This window comes from Aythya ferina, assembly GCF_964211825.1.
Source record: "Aythya ferina genome assembly, contig: HAP1_SCAFFOLD_47, whole genome shotgun sequence".
NCBI classification, from domain to species: domain Eukaryota; kingdom Metazoa; phylum Chordata; class Aves; order Anseriformes; family Anatidae; genus Aythya; species Aythya ferina.
Genome location: NW_028181456.1, coordinates 507970 through 516915, shown reverse-complemented (window position 1 = coordinate 516915; position 8946 = coordinate 507970).

Here is an 8946-nt window from a genome sequence, read left to right as displayed (position 1 = left end):
TTATTTTTGGTCAGTTATTTACGGTTAGGGTTTTAAGATCTTTTTTTTTTTTTTTTTTTTTTTTTTTCAGGTTAGGTTCTCCAGGTCCAGGGTTTTGAGTATCCTAATTTTGGGGGTTTGGATTTTGAGCATCTTAATTTTGGGGGTTAGGCTTTTGTGTGCCCTAATTTTTTGGGATCGGCTTTCAAGCATCCTAAGTAGTTGGGTTAGGGTTTTGAGCATCTTAATATTTTGGGTCTGGGTAATGAGCATCCTCAGTTTTCAGGATAGGGTTTTGAGCATCTTAATGTTTCCAGGATAGGGTTTGGAGCGTCCTAGTGTTTTGGGTTGGGGCTTTGAGCGTCCTAATGTTTTTGGGTTAGGGTTTGGAGCGTCCTAAATTTTCAGGATAGGGTTCTGAGCATCTCAGTGTTTCCAGGATAGGGTTTTGAGCGTCCTAAGTTTTTGGGATAGGTCTTTGAGCTTCCTAATGTTTTCCGGATAGGGTTTGGAGCATCTTAATGTTTTGGGTTTGGGTTTTGAGCGTCCGAATGTTTTTGGGTTAGGGCTTGGAGCGTCCTGTTTTCGGGATAGGGTTTGGAGCGTCCTAGTGTTTTCGGGATAGGGTTTTGAGCGTCCAAAGTTTTTGGGTTTGGGTTTTGAGCGTCCAAAGTGTTATAAGTTTCCCCCTTAATTAATTTTCAGAGAGCATTGTATTAATCATAGAAAGGAATTTATTGAGAAAGCAAACATCAAGCAAAACAGCACTGGGCAGCCGGGGAGTCTCAGCTCCGCCAACGGCACGCACCTCACCCCCGCCAAGGTCCCTTTTTATATCTTGCTAATTCCGGGATTACGCATCCTGGTATATTCTGCGACTGCGCGCACTGTTGCGCGGAAAAGAATTTTTAAGAATTTAAATCTCTTTAAAAAGAAAATTAAGCAAAAGAATTTTCATAGTGTCTAGGCAAGCATTATGCAGCTCCTTACTTCAGCAGGGAGCTTTCGCAACTCCCGCTCCTCAAACAGAACTCCTTGTTTTTATAATACAAAAGACAATGAACAAACATTTATGGTGTATTACCCTAAGTTTTTGGGTTAGGGTTTTTTGCGTCTTAATGTTTTGGGGTTAGGGTTTGGAGCGCCCTAAGTTTTTGGGCTAGGGCTTTGAGCATTCCTAACGTTTTGGGTTGGGTTTGGGTTTTGAGCATCCTAAGATTTTGGGTTGGGGGTTTTAGGCATAGGTCTTCAGGGGTTTAGTGTGGTAAATAGTTTGGGTTAGGTCTGTAGGGGTTTTGAGGTTTTTTGGATGTTAGGGCTTGAGGCTTTTTTTGTAAGGGCGGTGAGGGTTCCAGTGAGTGCTGGTAAATGCAGTTCTCGAGCACTCGGCCTGTGATTGGCCATGCTGGCTGTGCGGGGAATGCTGGTAGGTGTAGTTTTCCGGCACTGGGAGGCCATGTTGTGTGCCCAGAGCATGCCGGGAGATGTAGTTCTCGGGACTCCAGACTTTCGGGAGGCCATGTTGCGTACCCAGAGTATGCCGGGAAATGTAGTTTTTGGATTCGGGATTTCCGGGAAGCCATGTTGAATGCCCAGAGCGTACCGGGAGATGTAGTTCTCGGGAACTAGGGTTAGGGTTAGGGGCTAGGGCTGGGGCTAGAGTTAGGGTTTCGGGTGAGGGTTGGGGTTGGGGGTTATTGTTAGGGTTAGGGCTAGGGTTAGGGGTTAGGGTTAGGGTTAGGATTAGGGTTAGGGTTAGGGGTTAGTGTTAGGGTTAGGGTTAGAGGGTTAGGGTTGTTAGTGTTAGGATTAGGGTTAGGGTTAGGGTTAGGATTAGGGTTAGGGTTAGGGGTTAGTGTTAGGGTTAGGGTTAGAGGGTTAGGGTTGTTAGTGTTAGGATTAGGGTTAGGGTTAGGGTTAGGGTTAGGGTTAAGGTTAGGGTTAGGGTTAGGGTTAGGGTTAGGTTTAGGGTTAGCGTTAGGGTTAGGGTTAGGTTAGGTTTAGGTTTAGGTTTAGGGTTAGGGTTAGGTTTAGGGTTAGGGTTAGGGTAAGGTTTAGGGTTCTGTTTGGATTAGGGTTAGGGTTAGGGTTAGGGTTAGTGTTAGGAATAGTGTTAGGGTTAGGGTTAGGGTTCCGTTAGGGTTAGGGTTAGGCTTAGGCTTAGGGTTAGGGTTATGTTAGGGTTAGGTTTAGGGTTAGGTTTAGGGTTAGGTTTAGGGTTAGGGTTAGGTTTAGGGTTAGGGTTAGGGTAAGGTTTAGGGTTCTGTTTGGATTAGGGTTAGGGTTAGGGTTAGGGTTAGTGTTAGGAATAGTGTTAGGGTTAGGGTTAGGGTTACGTTAGGGTTAGGTTTAGGGTAAGGGTTAGGGTTAGGTTTAGCTTTAGTGTTCGGGTTAGGGTTAGGGTTAGGGTTAGGATTAGGGTTTGAGCGTTAGGTTTAGATCCGCGGGCAGCCGTTAGGGTTAGGGTTAGGTTTAGGGTTGGGTTAGTGTTAGGGTTAGGTTAGGGTTAGGTTTAGTTTCTGACTACAGTAACTCGATCATCCAATAAAAATCATCCTTATTGTCTTTAGCAAAGCAATGGCTTCTATACCATCAATTAATTGTACATGCCCTTGGAAAAAGCCAAGGCAATACCTCCCTTGCTTGGAGCTGTATCCAAACGCAGTAATGTATACAATCTTTAGCAGCAGCTATTATTAGAGACAGGGAGAAGGAGGAACTTTGCCCACTGAAATTCGAAAATTTATTTGGGATAATGCTTCAGAATTTGAAAAAGATTTTCAAGCATGGTTGCAATTAGTCAACTTTACCCTTTATGCAGAAAATGATCAAATTGTGTCCTTTATACTTACTATAAGTAATGCCACCGTATACAATGTATAGCCAATCATTGCATTAGGACTCAATCATAATGGAACTATACTTTATCCTAAAGGGCATAAAGTGTGGGCCCATCAAAAGGGAGGAAAGTGGCAAACAATTGATGTAAATGCATGCATTGTGCGTGAACAAAAAAGTTCCATCTGTGAAAGTAACACGCTGGAATCCCAAGACATTTGTCTTGACACTGAGCAAAATATTTGACACGTTGAGATATATCCTAATGAAACCCTTGATACTGTACTTGTATATATTGGGAAAGGTTGTGTTTGCATGAGAAGTCATTGTGATTCTATAGTCGTAGATAATGCTGTGGTAGATACCAGTAATCACTTTAATGTTTGTGTTTGCAATTTTATCAAAATCTCAACCATATCACACTATCAGGTAGACCTGCGCAACAGGTATAAGGCCCTGGAGGCCGAAAGGCAATCGATGGATGGAAAAGGCTATAATCCCTCTCCACCAGAGATATTGGCAGGGTTGGAAAAGCCAACCCCCCCGTATAGTGACCACAGGCAGCAGGAAGAAAAGGTGAGTTTTAGTTGTGGGTGATTTATCAATCAGCGGAACAGAGGGTCCAATATGTAGAAGGGACCCTCCTCTAAGGGAAATCTGCTGCCTTCCTAGGGCCTGGGTTAGGACATCACAAGGAGGCTTCCCAGCTTGGTTCAACCGTCAGACTATTACCGATTGCTCGTCCTATATCTGGGAGGAGAAGGAGTGGCAACGCATAGCCTGTGAGCAATCAAAAGGGACTTCAAGGATTTGTCAATTTGTCAAAACTCAACGAAACGCAACGGAAACCACAAAACACGTCAAAAACACCCCAAAAGCGAACCGAATCAGAAGAATAAAAGTGATTTAACAACCCAAAAAACCCTTAAACCTACCTGATGTTTTCCTAAATGTACAATCCACTCCCAACCACCAGAAAACCCAATGGAAACCCAAAAAAAACAAATGGAGACCTCAAAACACGTCAAAAACACCCCAAAAAAGAATGGGATAACCCCCCAAAACGAAAGAAAACCCCCCAAAAATAGATCCACCCCAAAAAAAGCCTAAACGTACCTGAAGTTCTCCAAAACCCACAATTTACACTTTTCCACCACCATGACAACAGAAAACGCAACGAAACCCAACAGAGACACCAAAACATGTCAAAAACACCCCAAAAAAGAACGGGATCACCCCCAAAACTGGAAGAAAATTCCCCCCCAAAGAATTTACAATTTTCACCATGATGACCAACATGAACCAAACGAAAACCCAAAAGGAGACACCAAAACACGTCAAAAACACCCCAAAAAAGAAAGGGATCACCCGTAAACTGGAAGAAAATCCCCAAAAAGCACAGATCCAATCCCAAAACCAACCTAAACCTACCTGATGTTCTCCAAATCCCACAAATTTACCCTTTTCCACCATGATGACCACGGAAAACACAACGAAACCCAATGGAGACCCCAAAACACGTAAAAAACACCCCAAAAATGAATTGGATAAGCCCCCCCCCCAAAAAAAAAAACAGAAGAAAACACCATATATCGTGAATCCACCCCAAAAGTCCCCCTAAACCTACCTGATGTTCTCCAAAACCCACTATTTACACTTTTCCACCATGATGACCACGGAAAACCCAACGAAACCCAACGGAGACCCCAAAACACGTCAGAAACACACCAAAAATAAATTGGATCACCCCCCCCCAAAAAAAAAACAGAAGAAAACCCCATATATCATGAATCCACCCCAAAAGTCCCCCAAAACCTACCTGATGTTCTCCAAAACCACTATTTACACTTTTCCACCATGATGACCACGAGAAACCCAATGAAACCCAACGGAGACCCCAAAACACGTCAAAAACACGCCGAAAAACAACTGGATAACTAGAAAAAACAGAAGAAAACCCTAAAAACCATGAATCTGCCCCAAAAGTCCTCATAAACCTACCTGATGTTCTCCAAAACCCACAATTTACACTTTTCCAGCATGATGACCACGGAAAACCCAACGAAACCCAACGGAGAACCCAAAACACGTCCAAAACACCCCAAACAAGAACAGGATCACCCCCAAAACCAAAGAAAACCCCCAAAAGCACGGATCCAATCCCAAAACCACTCTAAACGTACCTGCTGTTCTCCAAATCCAAATGTCCACTCCCAACCACCATAAAACCCATTAGGAACTCAACGAAACCCAACGGAAACCCCAAAAACACCTCAAAAACACCCCAAAAAAGAACTGAATCAGAAGAAAAAACACCAAAAACTATGAATTTCCCCGCAAAACCACCCTAAACTCACCTGATCTTCTTCAAAACCCACAATCCACTCCCATTTACCTTAAGGACCAACGAGAATCCAACTAAAACCCAACGGAGACCCCAAAACAAGTCAAAAACACCCCAAACAAGAACAGGATAACCCCTAAAAAAGAAAGAAAACCCCAAAAAACATAGATCCACCCCAAAAACACACTAAACCTACCTGATGTTCTCCAAATCCCAAAGTCCACTCCCAACAAATTTAAAACACATTAGGAAATCAACGAAACGCAAGAAAAAACCCCAAAACACGTCAAAAACACCACAAAAAAAAGCGGGATCACCCCCAAAACCGAAAGAAAACCCTAAAAGCCGTTGATCCACCCCAAAAGTCCCCCTAAACCTACCTAATGTTCTCCAATACCCACAATTTACACTTTTCCACCATGATGACCACGGAAAACCCAACGATACCCAACGGAGAACACAAACCACGTCGAAAACACCCCAAAAAAGAACGGGATCACCCCAAAACTGGAACAAAATACCCCAAAACCATAGATCCACCCAAAAACGACACTAAACCTACCTGATGTTCTCCAAATCCCAAAGTCCACTCCCAACAAACTTAAAACGCATTAGGAAATCCACGAAATGCAACGGAAACCCCAAAACACGTCAAAAACATCACAAAAAAAAGTGGGATCACCCCCAAAACCGAAAGAAAACCCTAAAAGCCGTTGATCCACTCCAAAAGTCCCCCTAAACCTACCTGATGTTCTCCAATACCCACAATTTACCCGTTTTCACTATGATGAACAACAAGAACCCAACAAAAAAAAACGGAGACCACAAAATATGTCAAAAACACCCCAAAAAAGAATGGGACCACCCCAAAAACGGAAGAAAACGCTAAAAAAAAAAAACAGAAGAATTCAACCAAAACCATAGATTCACCCCCCAAAAAAACTTAAACTCACCTGATATTCTCCAAAACCCACAATTTACACTTTTCCAACATGATGCCAACGGAAAACCCAACGAAACCCAACGGAGAACCCAAAACACATCAAAAACACCACAAACAAGAACGGAATCACCGCTAAAACTGGAACAAAATCCCCAAAAAGCACGGATCAAATCCCAAAACCACCCTAAACCTACCTGATGTTCTCCAAAACCCACTATTCAGCCTTTTCCACCAAAATGAACAAGGAAAACACAACGAAACAAAACAGAGACCACAAAATACGTCAAAAACACCCCAAACAAGAACGGAATCACCCCCAAAACTGGAAGAAAATCCCCAAAAAACACAGATCCACCCCAAAAAGACAGTAAACCTACCTGATGTTCTCCAAAACCCGCAATTTACACTTTTCCACCATGATGACCACGGAAAACCCAAAGAAACCCAACGGAGAACCCAAAACACGTCAAAAACACCCCAAAAAAGAACTGGATCAGAAGAAAAAACACCAACAACTATGAATTTCCCCGCAAAACCACCCTAAACTCACCTGATCTTCTTCAAAACCCACAATCCACTCCCATTTCCCTTAAGGACCAACGAGAATCCAACTAAAACCCAACGGAGACCCCAAAACAAGTCAAAAACACCCCAAACAAGAACGGAATCACCCCCAAAACTGGAAGAAAATCCCCTCAAAACATAGATCCACCCCAAAAAGACACTAAACCTACCTGATGTTCTCCAAAACCCACAATTTACACTTTTCCAACATGATGACCAACAAGAACCCAACAAAACCAACAAAGATCCCAAAACACGTCAAAAACACCCCAAAAATGAATTCGATCACCCCCCCAAAAAAAACAGAAGAAAACCCCAAATACCATGAATCCACCCCAAAAGTCCCCCTAAACCTACCTGATGTTCTCCAAAACCCACAATTTACACTTTTCCACCATGATGACCACGGAAAACACAACGAAACCCAACGGAGAACCCAAAACATGTCCAAAACACCCCAAAAAAGAATTGGATCACCCCAAAACTGGAACAAAATCCTCCAAAACCATAGATCCACCCAAAAAACACCCTAAATCTACCTGATGTTCTCCAAAACCCACAATTTAAACTTTTCCACCATGATGACCACGAAAAACCCAATGAAACCCAACGGAGACCCCAAAACACGTCAAAAACATGACAAAAACAACTGGATCACTAGAAAAACAACAGAAGAAAACCCTAAAAACCATGAATCTGCCCCAGAAGTCCTCATAAACCTACCTGATGTTCTCCAAAACCAACAATTTACACTTTTCCAGCATGATGACCACGGAAAACCCAACAAAACCCAACGGAGAACCCAAAACACGTCCAAAACACCCCAAACAAGAACAGGATTACCCCCAAAAACGAAAGAAAACCCCAAAAAGCACGGATCCAATCCCAAAACCACTCTAAACGTACCTGATGTTCTCCAAATCCAAATGTCCACTCCCAACCACCATAAAACCCATTAGGAACTCAACGAAACCCAACGGAAACCCCAAAAACACCTCAAAAACACCCCAAAAAAGAACTGGATCAGAAGAAAAAACACCAAACACTATGAATTTCCCCGCAAAACCACCCTAAACTCACCTGATCTTCTTCAAAACCCACAATCCACTCCCATTTACCTTAACGACCAACGAGAATCCAACTAAAACCCAACGGAGACCCCAAAACAAGTCGAAAACACCCCAAACAAGAACAGGATAACCCCTAAAAAAGAAAGAAAACCCCCAAAACCATAGATCCACCCCAAAAACACACTAAACCTACCTGATGTTCTCCAAATCCCAAAGTCCACTCCCAACAAACTTAAAACACATTAGGAAATCAACAAAACGCAACGGAAACCCCAAAACACGTCAAAAACACCACAAAAAAAAGCGGGATCACCCCCAAAACCGAAAGAAAACCCTAAAAGCCGTTGATCCACCCCAAAAGTCCCCCTAAACCTACCTGATGTTCTCCAATACCCACAATTTACACGTTTTCACCATGATGAACAACAAGAACCCAACAAAACCCAACGGAGACCACAAAATATGTCAAAAACACCCCAAAAAAGAATGGGACCACCCCAAAAACAGAAGAAAACGCTAAAAAAACAGAAGAATTCAACCAAAACCATAGATTCACCACCCAGAAAAACTTAAACTCACCTGATATTCTCCAAAACCCACAATTTACACTTTTCCAACATGATGACCAACAAGAACCCAACAAAACCCAACGGAGACCCCAAAACACATCAAAAACACACCAAAAAAGAACGGGATCACCCCAGAAAAACAGAAAAAAAAAAACAAATACCATGAATCCACCCCAAAAGTCCCCCTAAACCTACCTGATGTTCTCCAAAACCCACAATTTACCCTTTTCCACCATGATGACAACGGAAAACCCAACGAAACCCAACGGAGAACCCAAAACACATCAAAAACACCACAAACAAGAACGGAATCACCCCCAAAACTGGAACAAAATCCCCAAAAAGCACGGATCAAATCCCAAAACCACCCTAAACCTACCTGATGTTCTCCAAAACCCACTATTCAGCCTTTTCCACCAAAATGAACAAGGAAAACACAACGAAACAAAACAGAGACCACAAAACACGTCAAAAACACCCCAAACAAGAACGGAATCACCCCCAAAACTGGAAGAAAATCCCCCAAAAACATAGATCCACCCCAAAAAGACAGTAAACCTACCTGATGTTCTCCAAAACCCGCAATTTACACTTTTCCAACATGATGACCAACAAGAACCCAGCAAAACCCAACGGAGA